The sequence below is a fragment of the Triticum urartu genome, chromosome 1 (assembly GCF_003073215.2).
Source record: "Triticum urartu cultivar G1812 chromosome 1, Tu2.1, whole genome shotgun sequence".
Lineage (NCBI taxonomy): Eukaryota > Viridiplantae > Streptophyta > Magnoliopsida > Poales > Poaceae > Triticum > Triticum urartu.
This window is the reverse complement of record NC_053022.1, coordinates 491,476,122-491,491,150: the sequence shown is the minus strand read 5'-3', so window position 1 is coordinate 491,491,150 and position 15,029 is coordinate 491,476,122. Positions and strand designations below refer to the sequence as shown.

Here is a 15,029-nt window from a genome sequence, read left to right as displayed (position 1 = left end):
TATCATATCTATAGAGAGAATTTACCTTTACTACCTGTGTCGGGTTATCAAGACCATGTGGTTCTTCAATAGGTATAGGATTAAGATCATATATTTCTTCAATAGGTGGTAGATTAAGACCATGTATTTCTTCAATAGGAGGTAAATTCTTAACATCTTCAGCTCTAATAACTTTTTCTTTCATAGATTTCTTTGCCTCTTGCATATCTTCAGGACCGAGAAATAGAATACCCCTCTTCTTCGGAGTTGGTTTAGGAATAGGCTCAGGAATTGGCTCCGGAGGTGTCCAATTATTTTCATTTGTCAACGTATTATTCAATAGAATTTCAACTTCATCCGGTGTTCTTTCCCTGAAAATAGAACCAGCACAACTATCCAGGTAATCTCTGGAGGCATCGATTAGTCCATTATAAAAGATATCAAGTATTTCATTTTTTTAAGAGGATGATCAGGAAAAACATTAAGTAATTGGAGAAGCCTCCCCAAGCTTGTCGGAGACTCTCTTCTTCAATTTGCGCAAAATTATATATATCCCTTAAAGCAGCTTGTTTCTTATGAGCAGGGAAATATTTAGCAGAGAGGTAATAAATCATATCCTGGGGACTACACACACAACCAGGAATCAAGAGAATTAAACCATATCTTAGCATCACCTTTTAATGAGAACGGAAAATATTTGTAAGGATAATAAAAGTAGCGAGTTCTCTCATCCATTAGTGACAGGGTAGCTATATCATTATAATTTAGTAAAGATGTTGCCACACAGTTTCAGATTCAAGCCATGAAAAGGATTCAGTATTCCAACCAAAGTAATATATCAAGGATCAACAGAGAAATTCATAAAATCCTTATCGGTAACAACAGATAGGTGAAGTAGCAAAAGCAGGGTCAGGTTTTTCATTCCTAGCATTTAGAGAATTGCGATATCCCCATTTAGCTAATAACCTCTTGAAAGTTCGTATTCTATCTTGCAAGGCTAAAATAGCTAAAGAAGCTTCTTTATCAAAAACATAACCCTTCGAGAATAACCAGGCAAAGTCTTTCTTCATCAATTTCATCAGTATTAATCAGAATTCAAATATTTTCCAATCTCTCTAGCCCCTAGCAAGTTGTTCATCAAAATTCACCAAGTGGCACAGTAGTATCAAGCATAGAGTAGTTTCATCATAAGTATCATGTATAGCAGAAGTAGCATCATCAATAACATGCGACATATCAGAACGAATAGCAGAAGCAGGTTTAGGTGTCGCAAGCTTACTAAAACAGAAGGTGAATCAAGTGCAGAGCTAGATGGCACTTCCTTACCTCCCCTCGTAGTTAAGGGATAAATCTTAGTTCTCGGATCTTTCAAGTTCTTCATAATGATAAGCAGATATAAATCCCAAGTGACTCAAAGAATAGAGCTATGCTCCCCGGCAACGGCGCCAGAAAATAATCTTGATAACCCACAAGTATAGGGGATCACAACAGTTTTCGAGGGTAAAGTATTCAACCCAAATTTATTGATTCAACACCAGGGGAGCCAAAGAATATTCTCAAGTGTTAGCAGCTGAGTTGTCAATTCAACCACACCTGGAAACTTAGTATCTGCAGCAAAGTAATATGATAGTAGTGGTAATGGTAGAAAAATGTAACAGTAGTAAAAGTAATGTTTTTGGTATTTTGTAGTGATGATAGGAATAGCAACGGGAAACTAAATAAGCGAAGAAAAATATATGGAAAGCTCGTAGGCAATGGATCGGTGATGGAGAATTATGCCGGATGTGGTTCATCATGTAACAGTCATAACCTAGGGTGACACAGAACTAGCTCCAGTTCATCAATGTAATGTAGGCATGTGTTCCGAATATAGTCATACATGCTTATGGAAAAGAACTTGCATGACATCTTTTCTCCTACCCTCCCGTGTCAGCGGGGTCCTTACGGAAACTAAGGGATATTAAAGCCTCCTTTTAATAGAGTACCGGAACAAAGCATTAACACATAGTGAATACATGAACTCCTCAAACTACTGTCATCACCGGTAAGTATCCCGATTATTGTCACTTCGGGGTTAATTGATCATAACACATAATAGGTGACTATAGACTTGCAAGATAGGATCAAGAACTCTCATATATTGATGAAAACATAATAGGTTCAGATCTGAAATCATGGCACTCGCGCCCTAGTGACAAGCATTAAGTATAGCAAAGTCATAGCAACATCAATCTCAGAACATAGTGGATACTAGGGATCAAACCCTAACAAAACTAACTCGATTACATGATAGATCTCATCCAACCCATCACCGTCCAGCAAGCCTACGATGGAATTACTCACGCACGGCGGTGAGCATCATGAAATTGGTGATGGAAGATGGTTGATGATGACGATGGCGAAGGATTCCCCTCTCCGGAGCCCCGAACGGACTCCAGATCAGCCCTCTCGAGAGGTTTTAGGGCTTGGCGGCGGCTTCGTATCGTAAAACGTGATGAATCCTTCTCTCTGATTATTTTCTCCTTGAAATACAATATATAGAGTTGGAGTTGGAGTCGGAGGAGCTCCAGGGGGCCCATGAGGTAGGGGGCGCGCCCCCCACCCTCGTGGACAGGTGGTGGCCCCCTTGGCCTTCATGTTTTGCAGGTATTTTTTATATTTTCCAAAAAGTTGCTCCGTGAAGTTTCAGGTCATTCCGAGAGCGTTTGTTTGTGCACATAAATAACACCATGGTAATTCTGCTGAAAACAACATCAGTCCGGGTTAGTTCCATTCAAATCATGCAAGTTAGAGTTCAAAACAAGGGCAAAAGTTTTTGGAAAAGTAGATACGATGGAGACGTATCAACCCCCTTAAGGGCCTGTTCTCAAGTCCTCCAGCTCCACGCTTCACAATATGAATGTGCGGAGCTGAGCCAAACGTTTTAGCTCCAGGAAGCTAGCTTCGAGAAGCCCTTGTCGATCCTAGTGTAAATCCGAAGGAGTTTGAGAAGCTAGGGCATTGTAGCTTCAAAAATCCACTGAAGCTTGGAGTTGGCTGAAATTACAAGGGTTGCCACCGCCAAGTGAAGAAAACGCTTCGTTTCATATCTCTCCTCCCGTTTTCCATCGTCGAAGCACGCTCAGCAGGTCTGTCCTTTTATTTTGGGCCGCCTGCAGCCCATTTGACAATCTCCATCCAGCCCAACATGGCGCTACAGCCGCAGGAAGCCCAAGGTTGCGATGGAGAAGCTGTTTTCGGTGTAGAACGGATGTGAATCGCTGCGTGGAGCGAGCTAAGAAGCTGAATTTTTGGAGTTGGGAGAGTTGGGAGGACTTCAGAACAGGCCCTAAATCATAGAGAAAGATAGACAAAAAACAAATTTGTGGAATTGTTAACTTGACTACGAAATAATATGGTTATGTTAGAAACATAGGATAGTATTGTAGTAGTGCATGACAATTCCGTATAGGGTCTAGTTGAGTACGCGTGTGGTAGTAAAAGTTGGTCCTCAAATTATCCATTCTGCTCATTCTACTCATTGTGTGTTGTTTGGTAGTTGGCGGCTACAAAGCAGCCATAGGCCTATAGTAGAAACGGAAATTCCATATTTACGGAAACGAAAAGTTCAGTTTCCACGTATGTTCCGCCGAAAAACACCATTTCGTTTTTGATTCCGCTTCCGCATAAAAAAATCAATTTCCGTTTTGCGAATTTCCATTTCCGTTTTCATATTTCCTCTCTGTTTTCATTTTTCCTCCCGAAAAGCGGAAACTTTTCACTCCATTTTCATCCCTAATAAACACTGTAGTTGACATTGTACACGAACACTGTAGATCAAGCACTGTAGACGACCTTATGTAGACAGGACCACTGTAGATCATGTGTTGTTCATGCAGATCCATCCATTGATCCTTGATCGGACGGTTTGAAGAAGGGGGCCAGTCACCATACTATTCACCGGTGACTTGTCCACAGCAAGTCACTGGATCTCAGTCCGTCAGTTTGGTAACCGAGGGGGAGGGGAATCCATAATCATAATTTAGTACGAAATATATGATTTTGTGGCTGGGAAAATATCTCACACTGCAATCAAGTTGTGGCCATTGCAAACAAGAATGTCACATGACCATTTTCATGTGCTAGAATAAGAACAACAATACACGAATGTCAGAATTTAGTATGAAATATATATGATTTTGTAGCTGGAAAAGATCTCTCATCTACCAACAAAAACATCATGTGACTATTTTCATGTGCTAGAATAAGAACGACCATCATTGTTCGACAGGTTCCCAAATTTAGAATTGTGAGGCCAACGCCAATATGAATGAATCAATTTTAGCTACCTGTGAGGTTGTTGTGGACCTCTCTGTCCATACAAAAAGTTATAAATTATCAAATAATCGTGTCCAGGCTAGCAGCACTTCTTGATGATGCAAGTTGTAAGGCAACGACCAAGAGTCCTTATCTTCCTCATCAGCTGGAAACTGTAGTTCGAAGTTGGCTGTATTATACACAATGTGGAAGTCAGGAACTATTTCAGAATTTATGATAATTTAATAAATAGTTTCATACAATTCGACATATATTTTCTTCAAGCTTTCTAACTAAAAATCAAGAACATATATTTTTACTAGGTACTAGTAGGTTAGTTCCATACAATCCAACATCACTGGATTAAAAAAAGAACAACTCTACAAACAGATTTAACATTTCTGTTGTCGTCTACTCTAGAAAAATTGGTTCTATTGAGTGCTCAATTCTCTAGAAACTCCATATTTAGACCAACAAACCCATAATTATGAAATATAGTTTCAAGAGATGTCATGTGATCCATCATGACATATGTTAACTGAACTTGACATTCAGAATTTGATAATCAAACTCCGATTACTCCACTGTCACTGTTAAATCAACTGGACAGATGAAAGTTCATCTTTTAAACTAAAGATCAAGAGCAACCAACAGTATGAATGAATACCATGTGTTAAACGTGATATGCAAGACGTACTGGTCCCACCTAGGCCGAACTAGGTTAGTTAGAGATAGAGTTAGGCAATATTCTTGTAACCTCTTTCATCTCTATCTTCTCTCTTTAACTTGGTTCTCAAGATGTAATCTCAACAGCCTGTATGCATATCTCAGGGATACGCCCCTGCCTATATAACACGAAACCGTCGCCTCCAATGAGGTACGACGTTCATCGATAGTTTACATGGTATACAGAGCCTCCTCTATCCACTACATCGAGAAAAAAAACCATCTCCATCGCCAGCCATGTCGTCCTCCTCAAGCATCGGTCAGTCCTCCCTTCCTGGGCAGGTCACGGAGAAGCTCACCCGCACCAACTACGTGTTGTGGCATGCGCAGGTGACACCGCAGCTGAGGGGAGCTGGTTTCTTCGGCTACGTCGACCAGACCATGCCGGAGCCTGCCAAGTTCCTCACCACGAAGGACAAGGACGGGAAAGAAGAACAGACGCCGAATCCTCTTCACGTGATCTGGTTCAAAGAAGGACAACAGGTACTTGGATACTTGCTAGATAATCTCACCAAGGAAGTCCTTGTGTAGGTCACATCCATAGCTACGCAGCATGAACTCTGGGTTGCTCTTGCACACATGTTCTCGTCACAGTCCAGAGCCCACGTCAACAACATCCGCGCCACACTCTCCACGACGCAAAAGGGCACGCAAACAGTGGCGGCGTACTTTGCTCACATGCGATCTCTCGCAGATGAGCTTGCAGCCAGGGGAAAGCCGATCAATGACTATGAACTGGCTTCCTACATCACCGCCGGCCTCGACATGGAGTACCGGCCTCTCATCTCCGCCAACAACGCCCGCACCGAGCCCATCAACCTCGACGATATCTTCGCTCAGGTGAGCAGTTTTGATCAGCGCCTTGCCCTCTACAACGGGGCGGGTTCTGTTGGAGGCTTCAAGTCCTCTGCCAATGCGGCTGTCCGTGGCCGTGGAGGTGGCGGCTCTCGCTACCGCGGGTGCAACAAGGGCAAGCCATCGGGCGGAGGCAACAGCGGCAACGGCAACTCCTCCAACAATGGCGGTGGAGGCAGGTGGGCGGCCCTTCTACAACAACAACAGGGGTCGCCGCAACTCCTCTGGCAAGCCTCGCGCGAGCCCTGACGTCACGCGCTGTCAAATTTGTGGCAAGCCGGGCCACACAGCAAGGGACTGCTGGTATCGTTTTGAGGAAGATGAGGAATCTTCCCAAGATGAGAAGATTGCAGCAGCTGCAGATGGCTCCTACGGAGTCGATACCAACTGGTATGTGGACAGCGGCGCGACAAACCACATTACAGGCGAGCTGGAGAAGGTGACCGTACGTGAGAAGTACCGTGGACAGGACCAAGTTCACGCTGCCAATGGAGAAGGTATGAGAATTAGTCACATTGGTAGTTCAGTATTTAAAACACCCCATAGAAAAATCCATCTAAGAAGAATTTTGCATATTCCTAGTGCCTCAAAAAATCTCCTTTCCGTTCATCGCATTGCCCTTGATAACCATGTCTTCCTTGAATTTCACCCGTTTTTCTTTTTGATCAAGGATCAGGTCACGAAGAAAACCCTATATCGAGGTAGATGCGTTCGAGGGCTTTACCCGTTGATTCCGGAGCTTAGGAGACTGAATAAACAAGCCTATGGTGTCACCAAAGTCTCGTCAACACGGTGGCATGATAGATTAGGGCATGCATCTTTTTCTTTGATCAATCAAGTGCTTAGGAAAAATAAGCTCCCTTTTGTTGGTGAGCGTAGTTGTGAAACAATTTGTGATTCATGTCAACGTGCTAAGAGTCATCAATTACCTTATCCAGTGTCTACAAGTGTTTCTACCAAACCTCTCCAACTTATATTTTCTGATGTTTGGGGGCCTGCCCCTACCTCGGTTGGCAGACACTCTTATTACGTTAGTTTTATTGATGACTACAACAAATACACATGGATATATCTTCTTAAAAAACGATCCGATGTGTTTCAAGTGTTTCACAACTTTCAAGCACTTGTAGAAAGAAAATTTGATTGCACTAACAGTCCGGCCAATGGAGATAGTCTTGCTGTCCGGAGACCCCCTAATCCAGGACTCCCACAGTAGCCCCTGAACCAGGCTTTCAAAGACGATGAGTCCGGCGCGCAGTATTGTCTTCGGCATTGCAAGGCGGGTCCCCCCTCCGAATATACCACGGAAGAATTTGAATATAAAGATAGTGTCCGACCCTGCAAAATAAGTTCCACATACCACCGTAGAGAGAATAATATTTCCACAAATCCAATTTGCTGACTTGTTTGGGCAACACATGACATCATCACGGCCCGGTGATTATTTTGAACCGCACATAACGCGAGGCAGTTTTTTGACACGTCTTGTCAAAGCAGAGATCGTGTCCCCTTATCACGGGATTCTCATCAATACGGGTGTGGGTAACCCAACCGCGCCATCGATTACGGTGCTTGGGGGACAAGCGAGTTTTACCAGGCTAGTGGGGACGCATAGTTTCGTCCGCCCATATAAAGGGATAAGGATTTACCTTTTCATCCACGCCTTCTTCCTCCTTTGCTCATCCACCTTCGCACACTCGAGCTCCAGCGCCCAAGTTCGCATTTCCCACCTCGACCTTCTCCAACCATGTCCGGAGCGGGAGGCAGGTGGATGGTCTCCTCCGTCACGGAGGGACACGTCAAGAAGCTGAGGAGAGCCGGAGACTTGCCCGACGGCATCGCGCACCGGCTCCAGAGGAGGGGCAGCTCATCCCCACCCCCAGGCCCCATGAGAGGGTGGTGTTCCTCACCCATTTCCTCCGCGGACTGGGATTTCCTCTCCACCCATTTGTCCGGGGGCTCATGTTCTACTACGGCCTGGATTTCCACGATCTGGCCCCGAACTTTCCTCAATATCTCGGCGTTTATCGTCGTGTGCGAGGCCTTCCTCCGCATCAAGCCCCACTTCGGCTTATGGCTGAAGACTTTCAATGTCAAGCCGAAGGTAGTGAGCGGCCGCCAGGCAGTGCGGAGGCGCCATGGTGGGCAAGATGCCCAACGTCACATGGCTCGAGGGCTCCTTCGTGGAGACCATAAAGGGGTGGCAATCGGGGTGGTTCTACATCACCGAGCCGCGTGACCCTACATGGGTAGCGGCCCCCGAGTTCCGATCTGGCTTCCCCACACGGCTCACCTCCTGGCAAGAGAAGGGCCTGTCCTGGGGTAGTCCGGGAGAGCTGACCGGACTCCAAACATGTATTCAAAACATGGTGAACAAGAAGCTCAAACTCGTCAACGTAGTCCAGGTCATGCTCCACCGCCGGATCCTCCCGTGCCAACAACGGGACTTCAACTTGTGGGAGTTCGACCCGGCGAGCACCGAACTCTGAACAGGCTCTTCGACACAACTCACGAAGATGCCTGGAGGGTGCTGTTCAAAAGCGCCGAGGTCCCCCCTCCCATTACTGAGGATCGCGGATTCAGCGCGAAGCGCCAAGCCAGTGCGGTAAGCTGCTTTACCTTTCACAGGATACTTATTTTTTATAGATTGACTCCATGCGGGATCTAAACTCCCGTACCTTTGACAGGACTGGCAGGAGACGGCCGGACAGATCGACTGTCCGGCTCCTTTGCCCGAAGGCCCAGCAGACGCTCTTCTGGCGAAGATGCTGACTCCGGCTCCTTACGGTGCCGGAGAAGACCAAGAAGGCCAAGGGAACCCGAAAGAGTTCCCGACGCCAGCGTCGTCGACTCACCGTCCGAGGACTCCTACGGCAATCCTCCCCCGAAGACGAGGAAGAAGAAGATGCTCCCCCTCCAGATGGGGGAGACAAGAAAAGGAAGGCCGCCCCAACTGGGGAGGCCGAAGGGTCCAAGAAGGGGAGAACTCTCCTTCCGGACATACTCCACACCACCGCCGACGGCGAAGACGAGTGGCTGCCCAGGGCCAAGCCCCTGGGGAAGTCGTAAGTATTCGGATACCAGAGTAAGTCTCATAGTATTCCTTTGTCGCACTACTTCACCTAACGCCGAAATATGATTATGCAGGCCGCCCCGAGCCCGTATCGATGTATCATCGGACGGCTCCCTGGGCTCGTCGGATATGGATAGCGATCCAGTCCGACCGCCACCTCCCCTCATCCTACGGACGACCGCCGAGGTGCTGTCTCACGAGGCACCGGGTCGAGGGGAGACAGTCCCGGAGGCGCCTCAAGGCGGCCTCCCGGACTCCGGGAGCCGAGGGGACAAGGCCCCTGAGAGCTCCGAGTTCGGCCCTCAGCCGAACACCGCGCCGGAACCTCCAGTGTTCCGGCTCGGGCAGGCGGCCTCCTTCTAAGAGGGGCAAGACGCCTGTGCCGGTGACCTCTGTCCATCCAGAGGCGCCGGACAATCTGCTGGAAGCGCTTCGCAGCGCTTCCATCGACGAGGAGCACCGCACTATCATGAGTGCGGTGATCCAGAAGGTTCAGTCCGCCAAGAGCGGATTGACTGAAGCCTGTGCCAGCCTTCTAACAGGCTTTGAGGTAAGTGTTTTAAAATGTAGTAGAAATATTACCGCATAGACAGTAGCCCCTGATGCTTTGTTCGGTGTTCACAAAGAAAAGCCGAACAGAGGATCAAATAATATCGCAGGAGTCTAATATAAGTATGTCAATATGCATATGCAGGCTTCGCTGCTGGCGTCCGCCGCACTGACTGCGGAGGTCGCCGTACTGAAGCAGGACCTTAGGGTCCAGGAGAGCTCGGCCTTGCCAAGAGGCAGCTCGAGGAGAACAAAGGTAAGTAGTACCTAGTCTATGGATATGTATAAAAAGAATGCGATTGCAAAATGACAGGATCATCATGAATTTGCCAGGGGCCACGACCGAAGTGGCGACCCTAAAGCAAGCGTTGTCCGAGGCCGAAGATAAAGCGGCCAAGGAGCGCACGCGAGGGAAAGGCAAGAGGCTCGGGTGGGCGAGGTGCAGCAAGAGCTCCAGGCTCTCGTGACGAAGCACGAGGCGTTGGAGCTTGACTTCGAAGACGCGAGAGTCTGAGCTTTCGGTCCGCGTGCCCCGAGAGTACCGCAAAAGTGCCAAGGCCGAAGCCCAAAAGGCCCTCCAGAGATCGACGCATGAAGATAGCGGGGTAAGGCATTCTATATGCAAAGCAAGCATGTGAAAGTAAATTACTGATTACTTACCCGAATCGGAGCTCTCCAGGAGCATTTCGCGGATTTGCCACGCAGCGTGTCGGATGCCGCAGCGTTTTACCTGGCCGAGGAGGGAAGCTCAACGGAGAAGCTGTTCTGGTCTCAGTATACTGACCGAACACCCGATGCCTCTGAGCGACCAGCTAAACAGTGGTCGAGCTGCACAAGGGCGAACAGGCCATGAAGGGCCTTTATAGTCCGGACTTGTGGCCTGGCGACGCCCCCGAACAGCTACTTCGGCCTGGTGAGGCGGCTTGTGGATGCCTGCCCACGGCTGGAGGTCGTCAAGCGGTCCGTCTGCATCGAAGGTGCACGCCGGGCTTTCGCCCGTGTGAAGGTGCAGTGGGCCAAGCTAGACGCGTGAAGCTGATCAAGGAAGGGCCGCCGCAGGGCAAGGAGCATCGCACCCCCGAAATTTATTATGAGGGTGTCCTGAAGGGTGCCGTCTTGTAGCGGACGAATGTTCAAAGATGTAATATTTGAAGTAGACTTGCTCGTATCCTGTATGTATGAAAACTTGTTTCATATGCGCTATGCACTTGTTTGAATTTAAAATATTACCTTATCTTTGGCTGTTATCCAATCTGAGAGATGGCTAGTCCTCGGCTTCTGCCCCCATGCCACGAGTGCTGGGGTGTTCGGGATAAACCTGAGCACTCTTGTTCCCATATTTGGGTCCTTCGAGGGAGGTGCTCAGCACAACGAACAAGGCAACCGGACTAATAATGCTTTATCACTCTCACTTAGCCATAGAATTCTATAATTTTAAATTTCGGCGAAGCCCCTGGTATTCGGAAGGCCGAATTCGGGGCGCGATACACGCCTTTAAGCCGGACAGGACCGGCTCCTCGCTCTAAGCGACATAAGTCTTTAGGGACTCGAAACCTCGCCGAACAGCGACCAGTCTCTCGCCTTATCATGACAGTCAGTTTTAGCTTTCTCTACTGAGGTGCTTAGCCCAGCAGAACCGGGGCACAATCGCAGTAGTTCTCCTAGCGCTACCTTAGCCGATAGAGCGGAATGTAAGGTACCAAAACATAGGAGCTGGGCAAACCCAACATTTGACCAAAGACATGATTCGGAGCTGATGCATATAATGCTATAAGTTCGGGGTGCCGCACTTGTGAAAGTGTTCGGACTTTCACACCATTGTGGGGTACGTAAGCCCCTGGTGTATTGGCCGTACCAAAGTGTACGGTTGCAAGGCGTCATTAATGAACACATATATATAATAACAAGAATGCAATAATAGTGATGTTATGCATTGTTTATTCAAAAAGGTGCGTTAAAGCAGAATGATACAGATAGTGCGATAAGCAAAGAGTAGGACTATGTCCCTTCCAAGGGCAAGCTGAGGAATAGTATTAAATCAAATATTTCGCTCGTTATTGTAATCCACCTGGGAATTCCGTAGCATTCTGCCTCCTTGGTTGCTGCATCATCATGGTGTCATCCTAAACGTGCAAGATTACGTTACCGCCAGCTCATAGCACACACATATATCTCTGTAAGCCACAGGATCAGTTAGCAGAAGTACATCGACATGGTCTAAGCCCTTAAACCACACTGTCCCATATAACAATCATCCACCCAACTACGGGAGCCAAACACATAGTACAAGCGATAAGAGTGGGACTATGTCCCTTCCAAGGGCAAGCTGAGGAATAGTATTAAATCAGCTCGTTATGTAATCCACCTGGGAATTCCGTGGTGTGACGTAGCTTTCTGCCTCCTTGGTTGCTGCATCATGTGTTCGGCAATAGTGCTGCCGGACAGGGTTTCCAGAGATTAAGGTCCTGAAAAAGAGAAAAATAACCAAACGGGAAGCCCCTAGTGCGGTTTAAGCCGCGTCTTGGGGCGTGCCGCAGTTGTGCCCCCCTCCCCACCTGTGCCCATGGTATTTTTAATGCGTAATTATGTACGCGTGGCACGAGTTTCGCCGTTTGGCTGGGACTGGGGTGGGGGCCGCATTGCTACGCGAGCTCAGATCGCGCCAGGCGGTCTAGTTGCCGATTGCTCCGAGCGCGCTTGAAGGTGTCCGGGTCTTGAAACGCCGAACTGGTGGATTGCCTTGAGAGGCTGCTTTGCGCTTCTGCTGCGAGGGCCGCGGTGTGCTCCTCCGTTCGGAGAGAGCGCTCTGTGTTTCCATTGACTGTAATAACCCCGCGAGGTCCTGGCATCTTGAGCTTGAGGTATGCATAATGCGGTACCGCATTGAATCTCGCAAATGCGGTTCGCCCGAGCAGTGCATGATAACCACTGCGGAACGGGGACTATATCGAAGATTAACTCTTCGCTTCGGAAGTTATCCGGGGATCCGAAGACCACTTCTAGTGTAATTGAGCCTGTGCAATGGGCCTCTAGCCTGAATGACGCCTTTAAAGGTCGTTTTTGTGGGTTTGATCCTTGAGGGGTCTATACCCATTTTGCGCACTGTGTCCTGATAAAGCAGGTTCAGGCTGCTGCCGCCATCCATAAGGACTCGAGTGAGGTGAAATCCGTCAATGATTGGGTCCAGAACCAGTGCGGCGAATCCGCCATGACGGATACTAGTGGGATGGTCCCTGCGATCGAAAGTGATCGGATAGGAGGACCATGGGTTGAACTTTGGGGCGACTGGCTCCAACGCATATACGTCCCTGAGCGCACGCTTCCGCTCCCTCTTGGGGATGTGGGTTGCGTATATCATGTTCACCGTCCGCACTTGTGGGGGAAACCTCTTCTGTCCTCCGGTGTGTGGCTGCCGGGGCTCCTCCTCGTCATCGCTATGTGGCCCCTTGTCCTTGTTTTCGGCAATTAACTTGCCGGCCTGCTTGAACACCCAACAATCCCTGTTGGTGTGATTGGCTGGCTTGTCTGGGGTGCCGTGTATTTGACACGAGCGATCGAGTATACGGTCCAAGCTGGACGGACCCGGCGTACTTTGTTTGAATGGCTTTTTCCGCTGACCGGGTTTAGAGCCTTTGAATCCGGCATTGACTGTCGTATCCTCATATTTCGCTGTTAATGCGGCGCTTATGTTTGTTGCGACGTGACCTGCTATTGCCGTCCTTGGTATCTGAAGTACCATGGTTCTTTGATATGTTATTACTGCGAGCCAGCCAGCTGTCTTCTCCCGCAAAAGCGTCATGAGTGTCGTGAGGGCTGCCATAGATTTCGGCTTTTCCTGACAAGGTGCCGGGCTAGCCATTCGTCGCGAGTGTTGTGTTTGAAAGCCGCTAGGGCCTCTGCATCCGGACAAGTCGACGATTTGATTTTTCTTTGTTAGGAACCGAGTCCAGAATTGCCTGGCCGATTCTTCTGGCTGCTGAATTATGTGGCTCAAGTCATCGGCATCTGGTGGCCGCACATAAGTGCCCTGAAAGTTGTCGAGGAATGCGGCTTCCAGATCTTCCCAACAACTAATGGACTCTGCTGGCAAGCTGTTAAGCCAATGCCGGCTGGTCCTTTAGCTTTAAGTGGGAGGTATTTGATGGCGTGTAATCATCACCGCGGCCATGTGGATGTGGAGGAGAATCCTCGATCCATACCGCGGATCTGTTGTGCCATCGTATGATTCAATATTTACAGGTTTGAAACCTTCTGGGATTTGATGATCCATTACTTCGTCTGTGAAGCATAAGGGGTGTGCGGCGCCTCTGTATTGGGCTATATCGCGATGCAGCTCGAATGGGTCTTGCCCGCTGTGTTCGGCCCGACCGGATTTGCTTTTACTGTATCCGGCGTGACGTTTATCGTCTCGCAGAGTGGCGCGCCCTCGTGATCCGTAGATCGATCTTGCATGCTTTGCTTTGTCCTCCAATATGTCTCGCAGGTCTGGCGTATCTCCCCATGCCTTTTTATTTGAATGGCGTCGGGGTGCAGGCTGAGTTTTTGGCTGGAATGCCTCTCTATTGCGGCCACAGAGGTGGCCGATCAGCCGCGTCATACGCTCCTCGGCCACGAGGACTTCAGTCCATCTGTCAGCTAGTAGATCTGATCAGCTTGAAGCTGCTGCTGCTTTTTCTTAAGGCTATTTGCTGTGGCTATAAGCCGGCGTTTGAAGCGCTCTTGTTCGACGGGATCCTCTGGCACAGCGAATTCATCGTCGCCGAGGCTTGCCTCGTCTTCGGAGGGGGGCATGTAATTGATCATCCTCCTCCTCTCCATCTGCCGCTCTCTCAGGAGGGCTGGCTCCTCCATCCTCCTGCTCTAAATCTTGCTGGAGGGGATTGTTGTTGTCTTCGGCACTATCCGGAGTGTTATTATCTCCTGTGCCGGTATCACCACTTTTGCTTTGGCGGGACTTAGAGCGGCGCCGCTGACGTCGGCGCTTGGGTTGCTTCTTGGAGGGGTCATCCTCCGCTATCTCGTCGCCATTGCCTTCTTTGGGTGTATCCACCATGTATATATCGTATGATGAGGTGGTTGCCAGTGCCCTGTGGGCATGGTTCGCTCTTCGCTCCCGCATCGTCGTCCATACTGCGATGTCTTCGGAGTTGAAGTCGAGCATGTCGGTTAAGTCATCGACAGTGGCTACTAAGTGGGTGGTGGGTGGGCCGCGAATTTCTTCGTCGTCCGTCCCAGTCCTGCCGGACATAGTTCGCCAGGATCCTCCCTGACAAGGAGATCGACTTAATGTGACATAAACATAGTATCATGATCTCGTCCCAAAGCATCCCAGTCCTGCCGGACATAGTTCGGCCAGGATCCTCCTGATAAAGGAGAGAGACCTTAATGAGTTCAGTATGTCGCCAAAGGGCTGAGTGCTGAAAAATATCCGCGGAGGTAAACTCCATGATCGGCGCCCAATCAGATTCGATAGGAACGGGCGCAGGCGGCTCGGAGTCCGTGGCCGGAGAAGGATCCGGCAGTTTAACAACACGGCTCTCGTGCAAGGTAA

The 15,029-nt window shown here is 48.7% G+C and overlaps 1 pseudogene; it reads left to right on the top strand.

The window, feature by feature from the left end:
- The first annotated feature begins 5,718 nt into the window (after window positions 1-5,718).
- Window positions 5,719-5,857, top strand: LOC125533314 (annotated as a pseudogene).
- Window positions 5,858-15,029: the final 9,172 nt, after the last annotated feature.